This window comes from Coregonus lavaretus (assembly GCF_964263955.1).
Source record: "Coregonus lavaretus genome assembly, chromosome: 15".
NCBI lineage: Eukaryota > Metazoa > Chordata > Actinopteri > Salmoniformes > Salmonidae > Coregonus > Coregonus lavaretus.
The window spans coordinates 5,640,887-5,668,062 of record NC_140002.1 but is presented as its reverse complement, the minus strand read 5'-3'; the positions used below and the strand labels follow the sequence as shown (position 1 = coordinate 5,668,062).

The following is a 27,176-nucleotide window of genomic DNA, read 5'->3' as shown; positions in this document are numbered from 1 at the left end:
CCAGCATGGCTATCAAAGCATTCTGCAGCGATATGCCATCCCATCTGGTTTGGGCTTAGTGGGACTATCATTTGTTTTTCAACAGGACAATGACCCAACACACCTCCAGGCTGTGTAAGGGCTATTTTACCAAGAAGGGGCCTGGCCTCCACAATCCCCCGACCTCAACCAAATTGAGATGGTTTGGGATGAGTCGGACCGCAGAGTGAAGGAAAAGCAGCCAACAAGTGCTCAGCATATGTGGGAACTCCTTCAAGACTGTTGGAAAAGCATTCCAGGTGAAGCTGGTTGAGAGAATGCCAAGAGTGTGCAAAGCTGTCATCAAGGCAAAGGGTGGCTATTTGAAGAATCTCAAATATATTTGTTTAACACTTTTTTGGTTACTACATGATTCCATATGTTTTATTTCATAATTTTGATGTATTCACAATTATTCTACAATGTAGAAAATAGTAAAAATAAAGAAAACCCTTGAATGAGTAGGTGTTCTAAAACCTTTGAACGGTAGTGTAGTATCCGCCAAAGTTGTCTTTAAACATTTTGTAAGAACCCCTGCTCACAATTCATGTTAAATCTGAGATGACGTATTTGTTCTAGAAAACAACTCGTTTTCCTTTACTCACCCTGTCCTAACCATTAACCCATACATCTTATAATGACAAATGAATATCAATGGAATATGTCTTTAGTTTACACTCTGGAAATTAATTCAGTGACTTAGGTTATTTTGGTTTCTAAAACAACATATCATATTGATATTGTAGTGTTAATACAGTTTATCATTCAATAACTAATTGTCTTATAACAAATATGTTCGTAATATAGGATGGCATGCAAACAAAACTTGAAAGAACTCATTGACAATGTTGAGTTGAATAAACAAAATAACAGGCACAATTAAACACTTTTTGAATCTAGAATTGGATGACTAAAACCACTGATATAACACAAAGTGTAAACAGAGATGGCGATAACAGACGATGACAATGCCAGTGTTGGTGTAACAATAATATATTGTAGAGATAGAGAGGGTAAGGTGAATTTCTCATCACACTCTGTGTGAACACAGACCCAACCATATGGTGACCTTATAGATGTAGGATGTTAATTTGAGCCAGTTAGCTACAGCTGGAAAATGATCCTGCAGCAACAGGAAATGTGAATTATTATTTATATATATTAATTATTATTATGGATTATAATTAATGGACATTGTTTGTAAGAGAAAATAATGTCTGAAATGTCTAAGTGGAAATTACAAACTTCAGAAGCCTTTTCAACCTCAAATACACTACAAGTTTTACATTTCCTGGAAAATTCTCCTGCAACAGGGTGATCAAACTAAGATTCTACATGTGTATTACAACCAAATCACCCATAACATAATATTCAGAAATGAATAACACACTACCCAGGTTTCCTTCCAACCTTTTTATGCCAGTGTCATGACAGGCCTGATGGAAAGACAACATTTGCCGGCAAACTTTCCAAATGTCGACAAAACAAAATATGCTAGGCAAGGTGGGATCTTTTTGTGTCTGTAAAATGTATTATGTGAGAAATGTCGGTGGAAACGCTTTTAATGCGCAATTATTGATATAATAACCATCATATCGAAGTAAACTCACCGGGAAAGCATGCAGTTTATTAGGCTACAGATTAAATAAATTATGATGAACTTCACAGGTTGGTGAAAGTGCAAGGTGATTAGCTTGATGCTCCTTTCCAATAAATATTGGAATATTATATATTATTCTGGTGACATGATCATCGATGCTTGGCTGCCGTTTGAAAAATAAACATAATTTTGCTTTTTTTCTCCATAATATCTCATAATGTAGTGTAGGCTATACCTGCACTGTATCTATTAACTGTTGGCTAGTGCGCACGTGCCAATACCAGAGTGGGCACATTCGCTATATAACGCACATTGGTTTGTGAGAAAACCATCAGTAGAGTTGAAAATGTGATGGAAACCCATTTAACTTGTATTTTCTATTTGGTACATGGGAATTTAACCACAAAATGTATTTTTATGTGCACTGCGTCATCACGCACAGCCTTTTATCTATAAACAAGTACATTTGATGGAAATACATATCTGGTAGGAAAATGTTGTTTTTATGCAGATTTGAGAATATTTACATGAAAATCTGTCACCAATTGGATGGAAACATAGCTACTGAAACGTATAATGTATTCACCAAAATGGGAAGCTATCCATCCCAGCTATTATTTGCTAGATGTTACCATATAGAGTACAGCAGATACGTCCATTACATTTACATTTGTTTAGAATGTGCAAACCAGCGTCTAAAAGTGGAGTTCAGGGATAAGGGGAGGACGATGGTGATGATGATGATGATGATGATGGTGATGATGGTGATGGTGATGATGATGGAAACTCTAGGTACAATTTAATAAGTCAAACTATAAAAGTGACTGTAGTTGGGTTGTAAATATTGAATGCATTGTACTGTATGTTGTCACTCTCAGTTGTTAATCCAGTACCTTATTCTTTTCCTCGCCTAGTCCTATCGCTGCATCGTCCACAAAGATTGGTTCCCACATCGAGTCATGAGCGTCAATATCCCTCTGTTTCATTCTGGCATACAGAGTGTCGTCTCTCTGAACTACATTTCCCACCAACCACTGCAAGCATACAAAATCATTATGGTCACTTGAGTCAGCTGCCTAGAGAGGCAACACAAAATAGACAATTCTGTTTTATGTAACCATAGTCAGAGAGGCATTTGCTGCAACTATCACATTTTGACTCTGAGTGTCTTTTACTCACAGTTGAAAACAACAAGAAACTACTATCTGTTTATTTAAATGCAGTACACAACATCCAAATCTCTATCCAAAGCATGTTTTTCTGTTGTATGAGTCAACCTGAAAACAGTACAGACCCTGATACACTGTGTGTTCATTGAGTTGACCCAGTTACCATGTAGATAAGAGAAAAGCTTTTACAATTCTCCATCCCATTTCGGGACATTACAAAACAGGTAAATGTAACAGGAAGAATACTCTTCACGTTGTTCTTCACTTCACAAGCTTTCCAGGCTCTCCCATGGGTTCTAAAGGGTTCCTTGCCTTTCATTCCATTTAATTTGGACCAAAAAAAACACAGTGACAGATCATCTCTGTCTGCCTGTGTTTCAGACGGCAAAGCGCCTTATTTGGATTTCACACAGGACTGATGTATGCTCATAAAGGCTTGTTCTCCTTGACGGTAAGGCAGAGTAGCATTAATCCAACCCCCCATTTGAAGTGGTGACACAATTCCCCATCATGATTACCTTGCTTGTCTCCACAGTCAGTCCTTTCAATAATTAAATCCACTTTCATAAAGTGAAGACGAAAAAGACAAAACATCAAATTCATGTAAGCTCAAGAATCAAGTCATGGCACTACTTTCATCTGAAAATGTGTGTGTGTTCACAGTGAAATCACAGTGTAGTTATGAGAACAGACTGGACAGGAACAACTAGTACAGCGATTCACGATACAGGAAAGACTACGCATGTTTAATTATTATACCTTTTGTGAATATCTACGATAAGTCATATTTCTATCAAGTATGTGGTGTATGAAAATAAACAATTTCTCTAAGTGTGCACAAAGATTATTCACTACCTAGAGCAGGGCTCTCCAACACTGTTCCTGGAGAGCTACCCTCCTGTAGGTTTTCACTCCAACACTGTTCCTGGAGAGCTACCCTCCTGTAGGATTTCACTCCAACCCTGTTCCTGGAGAGCTACCCTCCTGTAGGTTTTCACTCCAACACTGTCCCTGGAGAGCTACTGTCCTGTAGGTTTTCACTCCAACCCTGTTTCTGGAGAGCTACCCTCCTGTAGGTTTTCACTCTAACCCTGTTCCTGGAGAGCTACCCTCCTGTAGGTTTTCCAACCCCAGTTGTAACTTACCTGATTCAGTTCATCAACCAGCTAATTATTAGAATCAGGTGTGCTAGATCAGGGTTGGAGCAAAAACCCACATGACGGTAGCTCTTCAGGAATAGGGATGGAGAGGCTTGACCTAACTCGTATCATCTATCCAGTGGGCTACTCTTTAAAATACTGGGTATCCTATACAGGAAAATGCTGTGTAGGTGCATGGGCTACACTGTACCTTGTTTGGATCCATTCTCATTTTCTCGTTGTTGGCGACAGCTTCTTTCTCAGCTGCTCTCTTCTGGCGCTGGGGTCCTCTGCCGAAGAAGATGTAGTTGACCAAGGCATACTCCAGTAGGGCCAGGAAGACGAACACAAAGCAACCCATAAGGTACATGTCAATGGCCTTGACGTAGGGGATCTTGGGAAGGGTCTCCCGCAGGTGAGTGTTGATGGTGGTCATGGTCAGCACAGTGGTGATTCCTGGGAAAATAACCTGCCCATCATCACCATCACAGGAGACCAACAATCCACCTCATTAGCAGAGGACTCCCAGAGAGAGAGAAATTCAAGCCTTGACCTCAGATCTGAGGGGTCAGGTATCATCAGGTGCATTCTGCTTTTCATTTTACATTTGAATGTTCTAGCAAGTAGGCTGCTGTGACTGACAAGAAAGCCCCTGCTGGCTTTCACTACCATTTCCGTTCAATGAGTCGTGACAGTCAAATTGGAGGTCAACATACTGTTAAAAGGGGCTTTGGCGTTTTCTCTTTATATGGTGAAGCTTACTGATGTCTTGTTTCAACTCTTTTACTATGACACCAATTATTCTTGCTTTCTTTGTATTGACTCTAAATACAATCTGTAAATTACATACTTAATTGTCTACCTCTGATTCTGGTCAATGACAAGTTGCTGATAGAAGCTTGGCATTGCATCCATACACAATTGCAATGCACCTGCCACACCGGTATTTGCTGTAGTTAGTGCCTATAATGGCTGAAAGCAGGACAGGGTCAAACGGTTCCTGAACAGAGGTCTGATCTGGGTTGAGCCTGTACCCCCTGTTCAGCCGCCTCCATTATTAAGCATTACTTCTGGTTTTCATTAAATCCTGCACATGCTTCCCTCTTGGAGAAATAAATGCAGGTCAGTCTCCAATCAGGGAGAGTGCTGCTCTTATCGAGGGAGCAAGCCACGGGGAGGGGCAAGAGAGAGGGGAGCTTCCTACATCCCACGCACCACGGACCTCATGGGCCAGACTTACGTAATGACGAGGAACAAAAAACGCAGAGGCACTCAAATCAAAGTGGAAACAAATCACTTCAGTCATCCATCACTCTACTTTAGGAAGCATCTCGGTTGTTGTGTTCTGCAATGCTGCTACATCATGTCTTTTTCTCTCATGGCATTTGTAAAAAGCTAAAGTGAAACTCCAACATAAAACAAATACATATTTTTCTCCTTCCTGAATTCAAGCAAATATGGTTTGGCAATGTAAGGTGAGACTATTATAGATGAGATTCAAAACCAATACAGATATTTGTTTTAAAAAAAGACACAGCACAACATCCTGTTGGTATTTTTATGACATAGTGTTACACTATTGATTCCCGCTAACTAAACCATGCCTCAAACTTGTGCTTTGGCTAAGGTTGTCATTAGCTTAGTCACTGGTCACATGACAAATCCATGACACAGTCCTTACCCAAAGCAACTCTGGCAGCGGAAGCGTCATAGTTGATCCAGAAGGAGACCCAGGAAAGGATGGTGATCAGGATAGAGGGCATGTAGGTCTGCAGGATGAAGTAGCCGATGTTCCTCTTCAACTTGAAGCTGAGGGAGAGTCGAGGGTAGGATCCTACAGGGAAAAATATCAACATATAGACGTTGTTATACAGGTGGCGTGTCTGCTAGGCTTGTTGCCGGATAACTTTCTATTGACTTTACTTTGCTTTACGCTTGCCTCCAGAGGCTACCACTACAGTATATGGTTCTGACAAGCTACAGTATGCCTGACAAAGGCTGCCTGAAGGGTCCCACTCCCTGTTGTTTGCCTCCAAGATATCTGTTGGGGAAATACTCAACAGAAGGAATACTGGTTCTGGTTCTAACACTGTGGCATCAGCGTTCTCTTGCATTATCAGGGTTATGCCTATATCTATATGTATGAAGAGAGGGCTTATTTTCCTGCCTAGGAGAGCACTACATTGTTTCTTATCTAGGCTTTATTTGAAATAAACCCATTAGGCCACTTTATGGCAGCATTGCTTGAACACGCTCATATATTGTGTCCTTGGGGATTGGATTGTATTTTGGTTAGGTTGTATTATTCTACTACAATGACAGGCGAGGGGGGACTGTTAGAGCTGACATCAAGAAGGACCCACAGTATCAGGAGCTGAGGAAAAGCTAAACAGAAGGTGCAAGAGGAGTAGGAAGAGAAAGTGAATATATTACAGAGTGGGTATAAAAAACGCCGCCGGCACACATCTCCTGTGAGTAGTTCACAGTTAGTTTTGACGTTGCCGTTAGTTAAAAGATTTTCAGTGAGTTTAGTGTGTGGCGCACAGCAAATAGAGATGCAGGGAGGGTTTCCTCAAGGACTAATGAAACAGTGGGGGGTGTTAAGGTTACAGTCTTGTTAATAGAGCAACAAGGGCATTTTTTGGTCTTTACCACAACATTGGGGGAGGGGGTGGGGGGTATTTGATAAATGCCAACCATTTCTGCTGATGTGTGCTTCTCCATGTGACCTGAGGGTCAGCCCTTACGGGTCTCAGCAGGCTGCTGTAGAAAATGGTAATCCCCTAAGCAGTGCAGTCACAGCCCACACAGAAAGGGATGAACTATAACTACTATACGTTCTCTATGCATCACAAAACATTGGGTTTACCAGTTCATGGGGACACATGAGCTTCGTAAGGCACAGGACAAGCTTAGGCCCCGAGATACACTGTAATTGTTTGACTCACTCTGTGTCATTGTACTGCTCCCGTTCAATAAATTAGACACTGCCACTGTCCTACTGCCTGCTTGCATGACAAATTCATGAATATTAAAATAAGGTAGATTATGAATAAATAATTCCATCAAACAAGATTTTTTAAAAAATAAGTCATGAGCATGCTCCATTTCTGAGGGCAGGGGTGGCCCCCGTTTTGCCGGTGGGGCCTGTGCTAGTTCGGCTGAAGCAGGAACATCCCACATCCATTCCGGAACCACCACGGGGTCCCCCTCCGCCTCTCTCACTGGACCCTACATCACTCTTCCCCCTTAATAAGAACCTCGCTCTCCCCCTTATGGGGCTAATGTCCTGGAAACAGCATGCATGTGCCAGATTGTCAGAGGAGACCCAATGTCGGAGCATCTAACTGACCTATAAATGGATGCAATTTACCAGCCGGCCCTTAGTCACCCCCATGGTCCCTGCACTGCACAGCGAGGGTCTCTAGCTTGGCCTGTGCCATTACAGGAAACCAGCTAGACTGATGTAACATGGCATTTTCTGGAAACGCCATGAGAGCTCCTATTCAGAAACTGGCCAGGGATAACCTTGTAACAGAAGCCCTTTTTTGTCTCCTCTGTAGTCTTTGTATCTGTACTTAGCTATATTGATAAGTAAATGGGAGAGATAAGCTTCATATAGGGGCAGTTGGGGCATAAGACATCACCTGTAGAGAAGACGACATTCTTGGAGATGAGTTTGTGGTCCACTATGGAGAACTGGGGTAGTTCTATTCTCTCTACCCCCGTCACAGCGTTGTGACCTCCTCGCCAGTAGAACTCTATGTCATCAGTGGTGTACCCATCTGAGGAAGAGAGAGGAGACAGGCCATTTGATTAAGAACACAGGGGCAAACAGCCAGTCAGAAATGTAATGAATGTGTATGTGTCTCAAAGGATTATTAAGTTAAACATAAACAATTGTGGGTACATAATCGTCAATAAGGCACACAAAGAACGTGTTGATTAAATCAGAAGCATTGTAAATACTGTAGCGTCAACCTAACATGTCTGCCACTTGGATCCATACAAGTATATTTCAATAGACAAGATTTAAACAAAACAACCAGAATGTGAAGTCAACTTTTACTTTGACAAACTACTGACCACAATGAGAATAACTGTTTTTAACAGAGCATAAATATTCATATAAAACAATGTTATTTTCTCTGCCTCAGTGCTTACTCAACTAAAACTAGTACATAAATTAGCAGCCAGCCAGTGGACTCACGGCTATAAATGATTGAGTAGCATCTTATAGAATCCCGATGAAAAAAATGATTTTCCATCAGACCATGAAACTGGGCCTTGCATAATCCACTGCCTGCCTGCCTGGGCCAATGCAGTTGTCAAGTCGGCTGACTCCAGGGCACTGTGTGCACGCATTATAACAGAGACAAGAGACAGAGATGGAGGGTTCTGCAACCTCCAAATTAATGAGAAATAAAGAGGAGTTCTCTCTTTTCTCTGTCCTAATCAAAATTACATTAAAACCATTTCCTCCTCTTAATGGCTACTAATCAATGTGTGTGTGTGTGTGTTTATGAATTTGTGTGTGTATTTGTGTGACTGTGTGTCTGCCTGCCTGCATGTGTGTGTATGTTTGCTTGTGCGTACATGTGTGTGTATCTATTCACATGTATGTGTGAGAGAGTGATGTGTGTGGTGCGCTCGTGCGGATGGACCGCCGGGCTGAGTGATATTTGACAAGATTATTCAAGAACTCTTCCACTGCCTCATTGATTAGTCCCACACAGGCCTTCCTCTCTCTTCCTCTCTCCTCTCATCCCTCGGCTTACCCCTCATAATTACTACTGGTGACCTATTTAGACGCTATGAATAATTAAGTAACTCTCTCAGCAACTGGTTTTAACACATTATTCTCAGACTGTGTTGTCATTTCTGGATAATCCTAAACAAAAAAAATATTGATCTTTAAAACTGCAGATGAATACATGATGGTACAGTATGTGTTTAATTGGAGCTATTTCGAAGAGGCTGTTAAGAGCCATTTTTTTTGTGATAGACCGTTAAGTTACGTAATAAAGCATATACAAGTCAACACGCAGTTTCCAATTCCGAAATCAAAGTTAATTTGCAATAACCAATGAGTTATTATCATAAAGCCTACACGATAAGCATCCTTCCAACCCCTGCTATACAGATGGCAATATAAGGTCGCTGTTTGGTTGGTTGGGATTCTCTGATCCACTTTCTCCTTTGAGCCCAACTTTTCAAATTATATTTTGCCTCCATTTGCTGTCATAGCTCTTTCATCACTGCATTTGGCTTGGATGGATCCCCATGCAGAATCAGGTGCACAGGAACTGGAAGTAAGGAGGGAGAGAGGAGAGAGAAGAGGAGTGAGGAGAAAACGCGCTGCCTTTCTACATAGGCTGGGTCTCCTTTGTCCCTGGTTGACTTTAATTTGAACTCTAAGGGATAGATGGCTATGCTAAGCTAACACAAAGTATCTTCCCATAGACTCATGGGTCTGGGAGCTTTGTCAGTCTAAAAATACATCGAATTTATCTTGATAACATTGTTAGAGATAGCATATAATACTGAAGCCATTTAACTAGGGTCGGCCATCTCCTAGGCACATCTGACTGGAGGCATTTTATAAAGCTTATAAAAGAAATTCAGAATTGATTTGTTTTATTGATCTAAGGGAGGCCTTTGTAGGAGTGTGGTGGGAGACTTTACACATCATAATATACTGTAACTTGACTTCAAACAACATTTTGGCTGAAACCAGACATTCAAATGTGTCTCTGACTGGATTAGAATTTGAACAACACAATCTCAGACTAAATTCCTGCAAATATGTACAAAAAGTATTTCAGCAGATTTTGTGCGTTTTTGTGTGGCTTAATTTGTGTGAAAATACACACATTTTTGTGCTACTTAAAAAAATCTGTCTGGTTTAAATTCCCCTGGTGCAACTGCATGGTATTTGCATCTATAACGAGTCTGAACTATGATCAATTAAACCATATCAATGCAGTTAAACAGGTTAATGTAAAATAATGAATTACGTTGGCTTACACTTATGGCACTTCCAAGGCCATTCCATGATGATTATTACGGTCGTGTCAATCATGTTATATACTTAGGCTATTGAAACAAGGCATATGCCAGCATTGTAGGTCTACTGCCTCTGTCCAGAGGCCTACTAGGCTGCCATGGCAATGGCCGTTAGAGGTCACTTTGCCACGTATGAGCCCTGGTTAGAGTCCCTGTTGCAGCTTTCACTTTCTTCCGCTACATTGGTGGCAGTGTTGCGACCACGTCCAGCTCACGTCTAGTTATGATATCTAGTGGTGGGAAGCATTCTGTTTTTCAACATTGTGTTGGGTGTAATTACATTGATATATCTAGTGAACAATGGATAAGCAACAATGGGCATGACGGATAGAAGTAGTCACTACAGGTGTGATCAAGCCTTACATCAAAGTTGCCTGAAGCTAAATGGAAAGTGTTATGCCCTGACCAGTTATTCAGAAGAAAATCCTCTGTGACTGTCTAATTTACATAAGTTAACTTACCAGTGTGGACGCAAAACAAACACATTCTACACATTTACAACCTGTTTAAAGTGTTATTACAACCATGGTGTTCTTTTGTTACTAAAGCTTATATATCTAATAACCTGACAATGATCCACCTCATATGGGTGACAAATAATGCAACTGTGTTATGCAGCAAAACACAACTATCCTTTTTTTAGGATGCAAACCAGTAATATGATTCACTGTTGATCCATCCTGTTCTGATCTAATGAGATGGATGTAGGATTTTCTACGGCCTAGAATCGAGGCCTTTCCCAGTCATGAAGGACGACGCTAGGCCCCTCTTGGTTCTCATTGGTGAAGACTGAACTCAAGTCAGACTCTCCTGTACCACTTTGCCCAAGATCTTATACTTCAGAGGTTGTAAATAAACCATTTTTAAGGTTTTATAACTTGTAACATTATTACAGGGCTGTGAAACCCATAGCCGAATGGCTTCAGACTGAGCATTTCTCACCATTTTTTTACGGAGAGCAATTTCCATTTTATAACAGGTAGTGTCCATTTCTTTACAGTATTGTGTTGATTAATTATTGCTTTCTTCAGTGGAAATACAGAATATGTATAAAAATTGTAAATATACCAAAAGCTAAATAAAGTAGAGATTTACGACTATTTAACCATGTTAATCATTACTGAAACATGCAAACTACAAACATTTAACCAGTTAAAGATAATGAATACTTTATAAAAGATCATTCATACAAAAGTCAAGAGTTGGCTATAACATGAGTACAAGCAAAGTGAGTGTGTGCATATGTGTGTAAGTGTGTGTGTGTGTGTATTATGGTGTGCATTATAATTTCCCATCATAAAAATGTATCCCCATTCCCCAATCAAATACCTTCATCGATACCACAAACGCCCATCATGCATTGCTCTAATAACTTTCAAAAGAGAGAGTTTGCCCCCCCAAAAATGTATTTTCCTATGAAGGAAGTCTCACAAAAATGTGTGTCTTTTCACACAAATTAAGCCACACCAAAAACGCACAAAATCTGCTGAAATACTTGAATTGAAATAAATGGACAAGTGAATCCTGGAGGTTTGCTCTCTTAGGGCCAAATCCTAACCTGAGAGTTGCACTTAACTTGGAATTTCGTGTACATCATGTAAATCCTAACGAGTTACATGGATGGATTTCCAGTTAGGATTAATGGGAAAACTGTGGCCTCTAACTAATTAAAACTTGCTTTATTCTAGGAGTTACACACATCCCTTGGTTCATACATGAATACACCATCATCAAACTTAAATGAAAAGTAAACTAAAAGCAGAGGCCAAGCCTCATTAAAGTCTGTAAAGTATACATTGAGTTAAAGAATCTCAGAAATGCCATCAAAGGGCTACACCGGGGGACTTAACAGCCACATTTTAGACTTAACAATGCATAGGAAGGTCTGCTACTCTTTTCACATTTGGGAGGCTCCTCTAAAATATAACTAAAATGAATGTTTGATACCCACGGTTCAAAGTTACTTTAATCTTATTCCTGGTGTCCAATTAAAAGTGTCTCTACAGCGCACAGCAAGCTGTCTTCAGTTCAGCTGGTTGGCAAACCTGCAGGAGCTGTGATTGGAAGATCTAAGGCGCAAAATAAACTCCAGTGTACAAACTGTTCAGACCCCAGAGGACATTTGTGATTTCTAAAATAGGATCTGATAGCAGTGCCACTCCATACGTTGTGCACCACTGGTGCAGAAAATGTAACTATTACTTGGTGGAATTTTGAGCTGAGGTGATAGTTTCATTGTGACAACACTGACAACAGCGTAAAATCACCGTATTAATAAGGCATCTCTTCAACTCTCGCCATCTTAGAAAGAAAAACAGTAAGTATGTGCAGAGATGAGGCTGGTTTGTGGATCTACTTGTGGCCCAATCGACTCAAACACAATACATGTCCTCCAAAATGGTGCAATTGTCTATTTTTCTTACAAAATAGGTTATTTGAATGCCTCTTTTCTTCTCTGACCAACAACAGTCTGGGTCTACAGTACACTGAATAAAAAGTAATATTACTGAAGGTTGCTTTGATACCGTATTTGTATTACAGTAGGTGTGAATTAAGTATACTCTATACATCTGGCAGCACGATTTATACTAGTTTACTAATGAAGTACTGTGTGCTTGTGAAATTTATAAGCATATACTATACTATGTAACTACTATAATGCAGCCCAAGGTTTTTTACTTCCTAGATCTAGGTTATGTGGCCTATTGCACTACAGCCCAAATTTGCAAACATTATAGAGAAGCCGGGAAGAAACAACACAACAAATGTAGCTTGACAGGAGGTGTTTTGACAGGTCATAACCTAGCCCTCATGCAATATTGCTGAAAGTCACCCAGCACTGTGCAGTGACACGGGTCAGTTGTTCTTTAATATAAAGTACCCACACACGGCCACTCTGCAAGACATACCGTGTTGTTGTGTTGACATGTAAAAACAGCAATTAGACAAACAAACTCACAAAAGTCACTTAACACATGATTCCATGAAAAGGCATTTCCCTTAAATGACACATTAGTGTCCCCTGCTCGGCAATGAGCCACATAGACGAGAGGCAGACAATCCAAAATAACTGCTTCCACTGCCCACCTCGAGGGCGCCAGTCTCATCTCATCACACTCCTGCTCCCAGGAGGGAACAAGTCTGCTCCAAAGATGTATTTCATTACAACCAAATTAGTATGAAGACCAAGGGGCTTATTACTGGAACAATTTATAGAAAGAGAGACTAAATAATTGCATCACACCAATTGTATTGAGCATGTTAAGTGCTCTCACTAATGATTAAAGTAATTTACACAGAAGTGTTGAATAGTTATTATTGCTTGTAGGCTTCTACTCCATCTCCTTTTATCCACCCAAACTTTCTGACGCTTCATCCTCTCTTCCCTCCTTTCTTCTGAACCTGACAAGGCTTTCATCTGACACTTTGTGATATTGTCAGAAGACGTCTGAACTAGCGACACATCAGCTCAGACAGGGATAAAGAAAAATACACATCTACATGGAGCTGAAAGACAATATTCCAAAGACATGAATGCCTAAAACATACAGATAAGACAATAACGTTATTATCCCCATGGGGACATGTTGTTTGCGGCTCTGTGTACAATAAATACAACCAGTGCTATTCATACAGTAGCTGATTCAATGGTACACTATTAAACACACTATACACATCACTACATTGTCAAGTGTAGGCTAGCCCACTGGACCTGCTAGTGATTGTCATTCAGCAGCCTTACTGCCACTAGGATAAAGGACTGTTTCTCCTAAAAAATAAACACTTAACCAGAACTTGAACTTGAAATTCTTTACATTTTGCCATGTCTAATGTGTATTCATGTGATATTTGAGTGACAAAAAAATTACAACAAAATCTATGGGCTAACAAACCTAAATAAAAAACATTAGCTGACATGGGCTAGTTGATCTGGACATTTCTGACAAGTTATAAATAGCTCTCTAAGGTCTGCAATGACTGACATGACAAGAGGAACTGATGATGCACTACCCAATTTGGAAATTGCACCTTGTGATTTCTACTATTATAACTTTCAAGAGTAAGTTTAAAGCTGGACTGAGTTCTAAAATACTACTTAATCTGCATCTCATTTCACATTTCAACACCCAATACCTAGGGGACTTCTAATTGTGATTTAACACATGCCCTTTGAGTCTGTTTTGGTTATGCTTCTTCCCTCCTATTCTGTTTTATTCAATAGGCAGCAGACCTTTACAAGTTACAAAACAAGAACATTTCCATATGATTAATGTTCTATTACTGCTGCTTTGTATGGTAATTAAGTAATTATAATAAATGAATGAACTTCTGAAAAAACAAAGAAAACAAACAAAATGGGTGGGGTTTTCTTTGCAGCATGATGCAACAACATTAACCTTTCCCAGAATACTTCCTATTCTGCATTTAAAGAATGCTAATTAAATCAGGTTCAGCTATGAAGTTTTAGTCCAAAATAATTACACAATGTTAAATGAATATGATGAAAATAAAATACACTTGAAAGTTCTGCTTCTACTGTCAAAGCTGGTTACAAACTCAGCGTGATTCAGTGGTTATATTTCAGAGGTATTAAGGGAGATAGGAGCGATCAAACTCTCATGCTCCCTAGAAAAAAAGCCAGACAGAGAGAGAGAGAGATGGAGAAAGGGAGCGAGAGAGAGCAAGAGAGAGAGAGAGAGAGAGAGAGAGAGCGAGAGAGAGAGAGAGAGCGAGAGAGAGAGCAATGGGGGGAGATAAAGAGAGAGAGAAGAGGGGAGTCAAGACAAGATGAAAAAAGAGACTGCACCGATGAGACCAGGATGGCTGCTGAGTTGGACAGGCAGCACATCAGATCAAAAAGGTGTCGGGTCTACAGAGCCAGAGCCCACATCACATTGCAGCTTCACAAACACTGACTCCAGCAGCACTAATGAAACAGGAGAGGCCTCAGGTGTTTAAAAAATAACTTTTATCAGGGAGAGATGCATTACATATTCGCTCCACACAGTCGCTGTTGTGCCTGGCAATAAGTCAGTCTTGATAAAAAAGAATGAAGGAGTAGACTTTGTGTTCGAGAGCTCAATGCTGAATAACTACGTGTTCTGTGAGGCTCTCTGTCCCTGGCTGTAATGCCTTCAGTCACTGAGCCATGTCTGTTCAGCAGTTGAACAGGATCACACTGGAACTAACATTTGCCTCCATCAAAACTACACTCAACAAACGCAAAACAGGTCGCAATTAGATTTGATTAGGACATTTTTGTTCACAATGGTTGCACAATGTTCTTTGGTTCTGTCAAGATGAAGGTGAACTTCATTAGGATAATACAAACGTAGTGCTGTTGCCTCATGCTTTTGTGTTGCATGACCTCTCAAATTGTAGCTGTATTTCCAAAGGTGAGAAAATTAATTAAATTGATATTCTCTTTAGGAACTGAAGTGATTCAGCAAGAACAAAAATGTGACTAGTTTCAGGAAACTAGGCGTATGTCGCGCTTCACTACTTCACAGGAGAGGCATTTGTAACCATTTTTCTTTATCAAGATGCGTTTTTTGGCAGAAAGGCCTTCTGGAACATGGAACTTTCATGTGCCTTAATAACAAACTTATATTCCATCTGTACATACGAATACTATTGTTAAATTACGAGCCTAGTTGGTTTAGCCACAGAAAAAGACAGGAACCTTCCCGCTAGCCATGATTGGCTGAGATAATGGATGGGCTGGACAGATGAGTTTGGACTGGTCTGCCATGTAGCACACTTCTGTCTATAACATGAGATGGTCAGTATGTGTAGGTAATCCTTTCTAACGCGGCTTTTTTGAAAGATATCACGTAGTAGAACTGTAAAAGTGTTGCTCTTCACTTTCTGGAGGACCGAGTTTTGAAATCAGTGGAATGCCCGGTGGAATTAGAGAATGATAGCTACGGAGATGGAGAAAATTCTGGCATTTGATTGCAAATATGCAGAGGGAACACACAGAAGGCTGTTGTATAAAACGCCTGTCTCAGGATTACATCTTCAAACTAAGGGCAACCATGGCATCCGTGACAGAGAGGGAGACGCGTCCACTCATGTATACAGGTAAGATAGTCTAGCTAGCTATATTTTCATATATTATACGTTTCTAATTTTGTCAGGTCATTTTCATTTCAGGGCTTCGTGATGGCCACTCCAATACCTTGACTTTGTTATCCTTAAGCCATTTTGTCAAAACTTTGGAAGTATGCTTGGGGTCATTGTCCATTTGGAAGACCCATTTGCGACCAAGCTTTAACTTCCTGACTGATGTCTTGAGATGTTGCTCCAATATATCCACATAATTTTCCTTCCTCATGTTGCCATCTATTTTGTGAAGTGCACCAGTCCCTCCTGCAGCAAAGCACCCCCACAGCATGATGCTGCAACCCTCGTGCTTCACGGTTGGGATGGTGTTCTTCGGCCTGCAAGCATCCCCCTTTTTCCTCCAAACATAACGCTGGTCAATATGGCCAAACAGTTCTATTTTTGTTTCATCAGACCAGAGGACATTTCTCAAAAAGTACGATCTTTGTCCCCATGTGCAGTTGCAAACCGTAGTCTGGCTTTTTTATGGCGGTTTTGGAGCAGTGGCTTCTTCCTTGCTGAGCGGCCTTTCAGGTTATGTCGAAATAGGACTTGTTTTACTGTGAATATAGATACTTTTGTACCTGTTTCCTCCAGCATCTTCACAAGGTCCTTTGCTGTTGTTCTGGGATTGATTTGCACTTTTCGCACCAAAGTACGTTCATCTCTAGGAGACAGAACGCGTCTCCTTCCTGAGCTGTATGACGGCTGTGTGGTCCCATGGTGTTTATACTTGCATACTATTGTTTATACAGATGAACGTGGTACCTTCAGGCGTTTGGAATTTGCTCCCAAGGATGAACCAGACTTGTGGAGGTCTACACATTCTTTTCTGAGGTCTTGGCTGATTTCTTTTGATTTTCCCATGATGTCAAGCAAAGAGGCACTGAGTTTGAAGGTAGGCCTTGAAATACATCCACAGGTACACCTCCAATTGACTCAAAGATGTCAATTAGCCTATCAGAAGCTTCTAAAGCCATGACATCATTTTCTGGAATTTTCCAAGCTGCTTAAAGGCACAGTCAACTTAGTGTATGTAAACTTCTGACCCACTAGAATTGTGATACAGTGAATTATAAGTGAAATAATCTGTCTGTAAACAATTGTTGGAAAAATTACTTGTGTCATGCACAAAGTAGATGTCCTAACCGACTTGCCAAAACTATAGTTTGTAACAAGACATTTGTGGAGTGGTTGAAAAACGAGTTTTAATGACTCCAACCTAAGTGTATGTCAACTTCTGACTTCAACTGTAGTATGTGTTTACCAGAGACGGTAATGTGAAGAACATGACCTGCACCAAAGTCAAATTAGGATATAACATTAGGCCAACGAGACAGTGTCCAAGTTCAAAAATTATCCGGTAGAATGCCTTGCTTTTATTTTGTCACACTCGCAACTGTTAATTAATAACATTAATAATATGCATGTCAATCTCTCCTGGCTCAAAGTGGAGGAGAGATTGACTTCATCACTACTTGTATTTGTGAGAGGTATTGACATGTTGAATGCACGGAGCTGTCTGTTTGAGCCTTTGCAGCAGCTAATGGGGATCCATAATAAATACAAATACAAAACTGTAAGCTATTTTCTGTAATTGGCTCCCATTTAACTTGTAAATAATGATCTTGTTGTGAGTTTATTTTCCTGTAATAATGAAGACAAATTAGCTAAAGTAAGACGTCGTCAGTTATTTGAACTGGCTAGCCAGCTAACTTAACATTAGCTAGCTAGCTAACAAACTAGAACCAAAACATTCACGGGCCATTTTCTCAAAAGTGAGGTTACAAGTTTATCAACTCTCAAAGCACAATTACTTTCCAATTGTTCCTCAACTGTAGTGTATGATATACCATTTTCTAGCTCTGAGTCTTTCCTTTTATCCAATGTAAAAAACACAATTTCATATTGTGCTACATATGACCGAATCGAGCCGGTCGGTGACAAATAGCCTACTCACTAATGTATACAGGAAACAAGGAATTAATTGAAGAGGGGAAGATGATAATGGCTTTATTTTTTTTAAACGTTTGTTTTCTATTTTGATATATATATATGTGATTAATGTCAATGTCAATGACTAAATGAGATGTATTAAAGCATGCATGCAGTCTTTGTAATTAAATTGTTAAATCATCACTGTATGTCTAATAAAACACTGTGTTTATTTAATGAAAATAACTCCAAAATATTTGTCATCGTTTATTTCCCTGAGATATTTACATACACAGACCAGATTGGCTGATAGGATGGTCTACAGCCCACCCCTTTACCTAGATGAAGAGTAATTTGTCTATTATAATCAGATCACAGTGTGATGTTATGATGTAGGCCAAAAGTTCCATTCCACCTGAACAGGCTGAAATTCCACACAATTTGTCTTAATATTTGTACATTATTGTAATGCGGAAACCCCTGAATTTCTGAAGTGATGCAACATAGTATTCTTGAATTGGGTGCTTTAGCTTTCACTGACAAATCTGCTGACAGGAAACACTGTTCATTTCCCCTCATTGGGTTTCATTTACTGTACATCAACACATTCCTCCGGAAATGGTTCATGTCCATGAGTAGTTTTCAATGCTTGAGATATTATTGTGTTATAGTAACTGACTTGAGGTTGTGTCTGCAACTTTGTGGATTCCTTATACGTACAGTACTAGTACAGACCATTGGTTTGGCACAGGCTGTTTCCCAGTCATGCCAATTCAAATAACATTTAATTGAGTTGAATTGAAAGCGAGAAAGATAGATACTCACAGCTCTCTATCTCCAGTGTGCAGTTTTGTTCGTCCAGCGGATATCGTCTCAGGTCCATCATACAAGCTGCTGTAGTGGTGATCCTGAAGGGAAAAAATACATTGTCAAGAGTCAGTACAGACCAAGGATGTCATATCGAAGGTTCAGGTGGTACTGCCAATGGGATCCCAACTTCACCCTGTAATTGCTTAAGTGGAGCTTTAGGTCCAAGGAACCTGGGCCGAGTAGCATGAAGACATTCATTATTGCCTACAATCAAAATCTCAATCAGTATCTGGTGCCTGGGTCTAGCAGATAACTACATCCTCGAAGCAAGGGCACATTTAGCTACTTAATGGCTTTTTATATGAGCGTCAGGAGGTTCTTCATAATCTTTTGCTCTCATATCTTGTCAGTGTACAGATACAGTTAATAGTGTGAAGAAGTCGATGAAAACCATGAGCTGATATTGATCCCCAGTTAAATCAACACTGGGTAAATCTCTAGATTATCTCCACCTTTTTTAGCAGCTATAGCACTGCTGCAGCAGCACTTCCAGCAAAATATTAGACGATTCCAATAAAGAGCTAACTCATTTTCAAAGTTTCCCAGACGTGACCAAGAAAGAAAACACAAACAAACTGGGATTTAACAGCAATGGACTTTGCGGAACTAACAATAAATACTGTAAATAGAACAGTTGAGTAAGCCTACAGCTGCACGCAAGTCAATATTCACTTTTCCTCTAGCCTACTTTCATTATACAGTAGCCTTTGATGTCAGATAAATAAGCACTGCACAACTACAAAACCACTAAACAAGCCGTACATGATTCTGCATCAGTGGGTGCAGCCCATGGACTCAAGGATTAAAAGGCCAAACCTAATCCTTGTCCTAGATGGAACATTCTTCAAATAATCCCACTATACAGGTTCCCCTTACCTGAAAGGTGAATCACAGGCTAGCTCGCTGCAGGGACTACCAGGCCAACCAGGACAGCTACTGATAACAGCCCCACACTATCTACCTTTTAGAAACATTTGTAATTTAAGCTCTTATCCAGAGCGACTTACAGAGGTGATTGCATACAGTTTCCATACTTTTTCATACTGGTCCCCTGTGGGAATTGAACCCTCAACCCTGGCATTGCAAGCACCATGCTCTACCAACTGAGCCACATGGGACTGCTATCAACACACTGCACTAAATCACTCGGTGACATACTGTAACCTCTGGCTACTGCTACACTACATTAGTATGCTTGTAGGAACTTCACATAGATTACGGGGCTCCAAATCGGGTCCTGAGGAGCTAGGTGTGCAGGCTTTTATTCCAGCCCATTACTAAATGAAACCAATTCAAAATATCAACTAATTATGGTCTTCAGTCAGGAGCATGATTAGCTGAATCAGGTGTGTTACTGAAGACCTGGAATTAAGCCCTGACAACCAGTAGTTCTCCAGGACCAGTTGGAGAGCTCTGATGTAGTCGGATCATAAGTGACCTTGTGGTCTCACTTATAGAGGCAATGCTGAAAGGGAATATATTATAAAAAATTACCTTAGTACATCAAACACGTTAATATGAAAGCAGAATTGGCTTGAGGTCATAGGTGAAAGCTTGCTCTATGTACGTCAAAGGGTAGGCCTAAGCATTCATGCTAGTAATTGTAAAAACTCTGGCTTGCAGTCCATCTCTCATATTCTCACTGACACAGAGCCCACTAACAAGACATATATATCCCAGGGAGACAAGAGATGAGGGTGATAGTGAGAGGAGGAACTCTTTTCATCTTGTAAAGTTCTCAGCTGCCAGGATTGGTTGAGTGGGAAGAGTGCCTTAGGTGGAAGTCTACTGGCACAACTCAACGAGAACAAAGAAAATGGATGACGTGAATACCTTGTGAAGAACTCATTGAGATCTCGAAGTCAACTTCTCTTGCCCTCTAGTCAGCGTTGTGAAGATAACTTAATGACTGGAAATTAACTTGAAAAACAGAGCTGCATCGTGCAGTAGAACATTTGACAAATTGTTCTCTGCAAATGTGTAGCCTATTGCAAAAACTGTCTTAAGTGTGTTTTAAATATTTACTGCCTTAATATCCAGATTATTAACATACCTGTCCATTTCTTCTCCTGCAGTGTTCATTATCATCAGCATTAAAGCTCAAGTCCTTCAAATGACAAATGGAAATCATATAACCCTGGAGACGTGTGGAATGTATCTAGTTATAGGCCCCAGGTGCCAAACCGCCATTAAACCTGAGCGCTATCATTATTTTAGAGGCCAAATACTGGTAGGCATAAAGTACGGTGTCCAATAAAAAAACGCAGATTTTGACCAATGGGTAAAATAATATGTTAATTGTGTAGATAATCCTCTAAGAAAACCAATGATCCAAACCTCATGTCTCCATCATAATCCGTCTTAAAAGTTATTGGATTTTTTACCCTTGCAGGATGGCTAAAATTAGGGTGACAAGAGTAAAAAAAGTGGTAAAAAATAAGGAAATTTTACAGCATCACATCAGCTAGGCTGGATGCTGTGCGAGAATAAAGGCTATCTGACAGGCTCACTTTCCCGCAGGACATAAAACAATAAAGAGGTAAGATAGATTTTGAGACATGACATTTGTAGTATTTTCATATTTTAGTATACACTTTTCATATTAATTCGAATTTCCTGTTCTTTTAGAAGACTTCTCACAAAAACAAGGGTATCTCTGTGAAATTTCAACGGAGCACTGAGCGTACTGCAAGCTTTTTATTTTCAAATCCTTTTACATTAGATTCAGTGCGTGTCATGCTAATTTAGCTTTTTGCGACACGCAGAAACAACTTTGAAGACGAACACCACAACATGTAAAATCCTAAAAAGTTGCTGTGAAAAAGCTGCACCGTTCTGTCAACAGAGCTCGGTGCATATTAACGGATGTATTAGGTTACGAAATCAGACTTTTTGGATATGCTGTTAAAGAAACGTCACAGAAAGACTCAAATGAACAATTCAAAACATGAATAATCATATTTGTCTTTGTAAAATATATTTTATAACGTAAGGTAGTGAAATTTCATCACCAAAGCGGGTCTTCACCCAGTCTGAGCAGAGTAGGTGGACACCCTACATAAAGATCTATAAAATGAAAATCTTCATTCCATCTGGGGTGACCTGTGACCCACAGGGTGCTTTTATAGCAGCTTAAATGAAAATTTCCAGAGGTATAATTATGCATACAGCCGACCTGAAACTTCTCCTCCCTCATCCCAGCGGGCAAAACTAGGCAAAACTGGTTGAAATGACTGTAATTTCAACCAGTTTCTTGTTACAATGAGGCAATTTCAACCAGTTTTGCCCGCTGAGATGTTTAACACTATAGTCTGCTGACTCTGATAAAATAAACAAACTCACATTTTCCACAGTCTGTGTTTGTACACACTCCTATTTGTAAGCCAAATGTCTGACCTACTGTGATGTTCTTTTAGAAAACACAATGCACTCTGAACGCATATTTAATGGATATTTAGGGTTCTGAATATTAGGCCGCCTTAGTTTACCCACACGGAGTAGAATACTTTGAGAAATGTGTTCAAATGGTAACTTTGGAGAGTTGTGAAACATTTCTGCAAGGTCTTGTGTGACCCAAGGGGGACAGGGCACCTTTAAAAGCAAATGACTCTCTGTTTCTGTATACTGAGGCTTAAAGGGGAACACTCTGCCCTGTTGAAACTGGCTCAGAAACCCTGGGAGAGTTCTAGTTTGTGAACTTCAGACTCAAATACTGAATATATTGTATGTTTAAATTATAATTTGGTTGTTTTCAATATTAGTTATTGAGTGCCAACACAGGGGACTTTTTATAATTGTACAAGAGGCCTGCCAGAGATTACGCCAATACCATTTCCATCAGCAACAGGAGCATGATTCTACACTCTGTAAGTAAGACAGAATGGTTACTTTGCTTACAACTAGGGACCAGAGTTGTTCTTGATCAGGTTGCGTGGTCAGGAGAAACTCCTGGCCGGAACAAAGTCAGTCATCCACACAGAGAGCAGGGCAGTCTTTATCCTACTAGAACTGGTCCGAGTCCCACACTGTAATATCAGCCATGCGTGAATAGATCAGGTCAGCGTATTCATCAGGCAGGAGCAGGAACAGAAGGGGTTGATAGATGGTGAGCAATAGGGAGTCACTCTCTCTAGCTGTGGTCTTGCGTGAGAAGAGAAGGTGGACGCCCACAGTGGGTGCTGCCAGCCAGCCACGGATCTGCACGGCACCATGGGTAATTGTCTAAGCCCACCTGACGACACTGATAAATCCCGGCCAGCGGAGAGGCTCATTTTGGAGCCCAATCCTCTGTGGTACGGCGCAGAGCTAATCACCTCCTCCCCGCCTCCTTCACAGCTGTCCCTCTACATCATCCACCACCGTCCCCAGACTGCAGCCGAGTCGAGGCGAGGTCGACGCATCCTGGGCACTGGGTACAACATCCTCCATCTCTAAACACAGTCTGGAGATCTGGGCCAAGAATCTACTATAAGTTGGTATCTTGGTCAACCACTAGATGATTTCAAGTACCAGTAACTGGGCCATCTGGGTGCGCATGGGCCTTTGCTTCATATTTCCCATTAATCAGAATGACAGGTGCTCTCTCATACCCTATTTCAGGTAGCTACATAGTTGGTGGTAGCGAGCAGGTAATTATTAGCTAATTTGCCACAAATTAAATATGTATTACCATCGAATTATATTATATTCTTGAGGACATTCATGGGGCATACTCATAGTGGTGTCCTTTAGAATAGCACATTTAGTGCACACATTGTTCATCATCACCGTCCTCCTCTACCAGAGAGATAATAGGCAACTTATTTGAGATCATGAAAGCAGACCAAAGAATGGTTGATTGACGCTCTCACAGTGGTAGCAAAGCAAAAATACTTTTGCATGAGTAATCAGCTGTCAAACCTGGATCATCACATGAAGGGTGTCAAGTGTAACATTTACATGCCACAGAACGTCCCTTTATAGTACCTGTGATGAGCAAAACATCTCATCTCAATGCACTGAACACCTACTCTACTGTATTGTACCTATATCCACACTGGACTACATAGTGAGAGGGATTGGGGTTCTGTGAAATAGATCATCAGGCAGTGAAGTGTCCCATCAGATACTCTCCCATCAGGGAAACAGAAAACCAGGCCTGCAGATTCTCCATCTGATGTCACTCCGCCTGTCAATTGCTTGTGTTTATTTCTCTCAGATACTGTAGCACTGATCTACAACACTAGAGAAAAGGTTCCAGAGATCAATCACAATTTGATACCTTAAGCTATCATTAATCTGATATAGGCACCATCCTGCCAAAATAGATACGGTAAACAGAAGCTTACAGGAGGGAGTATGGCACTGATTTGAAGCCACATACAGATTGGGGTTGTATTTCTGCGTTAATCTTATGTCAACTCAAGGCGCCAAGTGAAAGCAGAAGGGTGCCATACAGTACAGCGAAGCTCTGTTTCTGTGTGTGCAGTAGAAGTTAAAGGCCCAGTGCAGTAAAAAACATGATTTTCCTGTGTTTTATATATACTGTATTTCCAACCTATGAGGATGGAATAATACTATGACATTGTGAACATGATGATAATGCCTTTTTATTGTAAGAGCTGTTTGAAAAGACCGCCTGAAAATTCAGACTGTTTTGGTGGGATGGAGTTTTGACCTGGCTGATGACATCACCAGGTGGTAAATTAGTTAATAGACCAATAACGAAGAGAGTTCCAAACCTCTCTGCCAATAACGGCTAGTTTTCAATTTTCCCCTCCCCACTCAGACCACTCCCACACAGTCCTAGCAAAAAATTATTGCATGAGAAATTGCTTTTTGCTAAGAAGCTATTTTTGTTAATTTTTTACCATTTTAATTGAAAACAATCACAGTAAGGTACTTACTTAATTCTTACCCAGAGATATTGAGATAAAAACGGCTGCATTGGACGTGTAACAGGCCAAACTCTCGCATAACACAGAGAGTCTTGTCACAAAGCCAGTTAATATCAATGAAGAAATGGAGGGAAAAAATATGTTCCTTGCTGTTTCAAATTACACACTCCAGAGGTTTTGCACCCTGGAGTGGGCATGTTCCTTAAAGCCTCCGAGGTCGAGATGGATGTTCTCTTTCCGCCTGCGGTCAACCTGTCTTTGTCAGCAGTAATTTCCCTTTGATGCATCTGCTGAAGGTTTCTGACTTCCAAGTGTTTAACCAAGGAGCAAATTGCCGGTTACTTGCCAGAAACTTTCTGATCACTGTGTCAAGATGGATTCAATGGAGTAGAACTTAAGCAAGCGCCTTTGGCACAGTCTACAAAGGAATGTGTCAACATACAGTACAGTGGTAGGCCAGTGGTGTGTGTGTGTGTGTGTGTGTGTGTGTGTGTGTGTGTGTGCACCTGAATGTGTTGTGTGTCTCTGTGAACATTTGTTTTAAGTATTAATTGATGTACAACATAATTTTTCACGTTTCCAACATAACCCTCGGTTGCTTGGTTACTGACTACAAGCGGTGCCAAGTGAGCCCCATATGGCTGTCCACCTACTGTGACCTCAAGTGCCAGGCGGCGCGATGGGACTCTGGCACAGGCTCAGTGCACATTGTGGCAGGGGTATGGGGTCTCACTAGGATCCAGCACCCCCCTGGATCTCCAGAAGTTTGAGGTCAGAGCTGATGGCCTCAAGGAGGAGGAGGGACCAGGGCTGGGGGGGAAGGAGAGAGAGAACAAACAGTTCCATCCACACGTCCCATCAGCCCACTCCTACTGCTGTCTGTTCTAGTTTCACACACAGGCATCAGCACGTCTCCCCTGGACATATTTTCACACGATATTGTGCTCATTGTGTGTGGTCACCTTGGGTTTCCTACTGCTGGTCTGTCCTGATGCTGTTTGGGACATGGGGTTATGTTATTTAGGCAACACAAAGTTGTCCAATGCTCAAAACATCATTCCCTGTTCTATGAGAGCAAACACATCGTTATTACAGATGTAGGATCTTAATTTGAGCCAGTTTGCTACAGCAGGATAATAATTCTGCAGCAACAGGACATGAATTATTATGTGGATTACAATTAATGGACATTTTTGTAGTCTGACATTTCAAAGAGGAAATTACAAACTTCAGATGCCTTTTTAAACCTTAAATACACTACAAGTTTTACATTTCCTGAATTGCAGGAAAGTTCTCCTGCAACAGGATGGTCAAATTAAGATCCTACATCTGTAACATCTGTTTATGAAAGAACATCAAATTCTGTATTCATTAACATTTTCACTGTGCATTCTGTCATCTTCTAAGGAGTGTGAGCACCTCAAGACACCTCTGGTGCTGGTCACATGCAGTGCTAGCAGTACCATCAATTCTCAGTATACTTTCTCTATACTTCTTTTGTTTTTCTTGGAATAATGTGCTTTGTGCACCGCTGCAGTGACTCAGACAACAGCTACTTGAACAAAGAGCTGTCACGCCCTGGCTCTGGGACTCCGTTATGTTGAGCCAGGGTGTGTTGTTTCTATGTGTTTTGGGTTCTAGGCTGATTATCTAGCTCATGTGTTTCTGTGTTGGCCGGGGTGGTTCTCAATCAGAGGCAACGAGTATCAGCTGTTGCTTGTTGTCTCTGATTGGGAACCATACTTAGGCAGCCTGTTTTCCACAGTGTGTTGTGGGATCTTGTTCCGTGTATGGTTAGTGTCTGTTACCAAGGACGTCACGTATCGTTTTGTTGTTTTGTTCGTGTGGTACTCTAATAAAAGAAGTATGTTCGCAAATCACGCTGCGCATTGGTCCACTGTGTTCGACGATCGTGACAAGAGCAATCATGTTCTAAACCACAGACTGTACTGCAGCCGATCGAAGCTTGTGCGAACTTACAGAAAGGCACCTTCCTTAACTTTGCAAATTCCATTGTTTTCTCTTTTCAATTACTTTCCTTTGAAAACTCAATGAGAATCTTTATTGTTGGGTCGGAGCTAAATAAATGCCCTTGAAGGAGTGAATTTCAATTTTCAATATCAATCCAGGCTGCAAGTTATATCGGTAGCAAAAACACTCGTCTCCGCATGTCAACAAAAGGTGCATTATGAAAACACACTGGAGCATAAAAGCCTGTGTTTGCTTTGTAATCACTCTTCAGGCGAATTGGCAGCTCAATGGCGAATAAATTAGTTTGGCCAATGTGAAAATGTAGAATATTTGTGCACAGTGGCTGCGTCAGCGATTAGGAAACACTAGACTCGCTGAATCCAATTAAGATTTAAATGAAAGAGGCAGTAAGCAGTTGAAACAATAA

The 27,176-nt window shown here is 40.7% G+C and overlaps 1 pseudogene across 1 annotated transcript in view; it reads right to left on the bottom strand.

Moving 5' to 3' along the window:
- The window catches only part of LOC311141987 (gamma-aminobutyric acid receptor subunit beta-2-like), a 74,161-nt pseudogene that overhangs the window by 1,332 nt on the left and 45,653 nt on the right, over window positions 1-27,176 (bottom strand). The window contains exons 5-9 of the transcript in view: window positions 18,858-18,940; window positions 7,574-7,711; window positions 5,608-5,760; window positions 4,138-4,382; window positions 2,512-2,652 (exon numbers count right to left, since the gene is read on the bottom strand). The product of the transcript in view is annotated as a gamma-aminobutyric acid receptor subunit beta-2-like (transcript). The remainder of the gene's footprint in view (window positions 1-2,511; window positions 2,653-4,137; window positions 4,383-5,607; window positions 5,761-7,573; window positions 7,712-18,857; window positions 18,941-27,176) is intronic.